The following is a 1,935-nucleotide window of genomic DNA, read 5'->3' as shown; positions in this document are numbered from 1 at the left end:
AGAATAACAATCTCTCTCTCTCTCTCTACTCTTCCAACTTTAAACATGCTTTGAATACTTAATCAAATTAATTTTCGTTACTCCTCTAATATTGTTAATAAAAATTATATCATAATAATGGATAATAGGAACTCAATTTACAAATATTTTAGCATAACTTGCCTACAATATAAATTGTGCTACAGAACGTTTCTCGTTCTTTTCAACTTTTTCAATTTACAAGACATCATATACGTACATACATGTGCAATTTTGGATACACCTTCCTTCTTAAAGATCTCTTCGGTATAAGCTCCCTGCGGTCAATATATAGCGGCAAAATTGTATACCATATAGTTGAATATAAAATGTTCCTGCGTGAGAAAACGAGAGAAAAGGAGGTCATTTATAAGAGGACCTCTTGGCTAGACAATTATTTTTCAACAGTGTCTGAGAATTATTATATTTTGAAGACGCGAGATTGTACATTTGAAGCATCCAAGCTAACGAAAGTAAAGTACAATATAAACATTCTTCGGAGAAATCTTTATTACGCGATAGTGCCCGATAGTGCCTGTCACACGTGTATACAGATCACTTTCTCGTTCTCTTAACTTTTACAACTTTTACAAGACAGCATATATACGTACGTGTGCGATTTTGGATATACCTTCCTTCTTAAAGATCTCCTCGGCATCAGCTCCCTGCCGTCAATATATATATTTCACTATCACTATCATCTATCACGCGGCGATGGTCACGACTGTCACACTGTCACTATCTATTTTTAGGTTACTGCTGTATTCCTGCATAGATCGGTCTTTCTTAACAGCTTCATGCGCCTGTGATTGAGAAAGAAATCTGATAAGCTCTGTATACCAGCTCAATATAATGCAACATATATACGAATATGTATATACATTTTAGACAAAAAACCGGTCAGTAAACTTTTATAAAACAATATTTTTTGAAATAATACAAGCGATAATAATTTTTATAATTACTTCTCTATATATCTAAAATGTGCATGAATTTTCTTCTAACTATATTTGTAATGTTATCAACTTTTCACGCTTGTTGAATATTTGCATCATGAGCACCAATAGCTAATCCCATCAGATCTTCTCGAACATTAAATTCATCGGTATATCTAAAATAAGGCAAATTTTACATAATGCAAAAACAGTAATTATCACTTACATCTGCTTATATATAAAATATGATTTCAAAGATAAATCTGTATCAAAAATCTATAGTTACTGTAACGTATACCTTAGATTAGATTTGTACGAGCAAGCAATAAATATAACTAACCTCGCGAGACACCACGCGAGCACACGTCATTGCGTTAAAAGATATTTATTTACCAATATTATCCACATATATTATATATAATTACTGATTATATATAATAAAAAATCCTACTAACCTCGCGAGACACCACGCGAACACACGTCACATCGCAAGATTTAACACACGCGAAACTCGCCAAACTCGCCGCGATCTCGCGATCGCCGTCAATCTCGACCGCGCCAGCCAATCACGCACGCGGAAAAGCGGCAACACTACGTGCGAGATATTCGACTCGCAAAGCTCACTTCTCGGTCCAAATGGATTTTTTTATTATGGATGGATGGATGGATGGATGGATGGATGGATGGAATAGAAAAGGAGGATAAACTTTGAGAATACATAGACACAAGAAAAAAATTATGTATTGTGTATATGTATATGTATATATTTAGTTAAAAGTATTTCCATATTTAATTTATGTAATATATGTAATATTTGTTATATCAGATAATTTTTATCATTTAACTATTCTGCCTACAAGTTTGAGGTTATCCTTGGTTACGGAAGCCGCATAACAAATATAACGGTTTTTTTAATGTTATAACGTGTATTAGAAATATTATTATTCATTTGATTTATCTCTTACCTTGTTAAATATGCTGA

General features: G+C 33.0%; 1 long non-coding RNA gene across 2 annotated transcripts; it reads right to left on the bottom strand.

Moving 5' to 3' along the window:
- Positions 1–203: 203 nt before the first annotated feature.
- On the bottom strand, positions 204–1,620 carry LOC112455222. 2 transcript variants are annotated; one of them, XR_003040838.1, is made up of 4 exons: positions 1,409–1,620; positions 984–1,129; positions 630–821; positions 204–353 (listed from the first exon to the last, which is right to left on the bottom strand). It is a non-coding gene; the product is annotated as an uncharacterized LOC112455222 (long non-coding RNA). The 2 variants fall into 2 exon arrangements; XR_003040837.1 differs by lacking the exon at positions 1,409–1,620 and having other exon boundaries at positions 207–353; positions 984–1,388.
- Positions 1,621–1,935: the final 315 nt, after the last annotated feature.

The sequence above is a fragment of the Temnothorax curvispinosus genome, unplaced genomic scaffold (assembly GCF_003070985.1).
Source record: "Temnothorax curvispinosus isolate PA1 unplaced genomic scaffold, ASM307098v1 QBEX01005895.1, whole genome shotgun sequence".
Taxonomy (NCBI): Eukaryota; Metazoa; Arthropoda; class Insecta; order Hymenoptera; family Formicidae; genus Temnothorax; species Temnothorax curvispinosus.
Note: the sequence above shows the minus strand (reverse complement) of the source record. Positions and strands in the feature narration are given on the sequence as shown.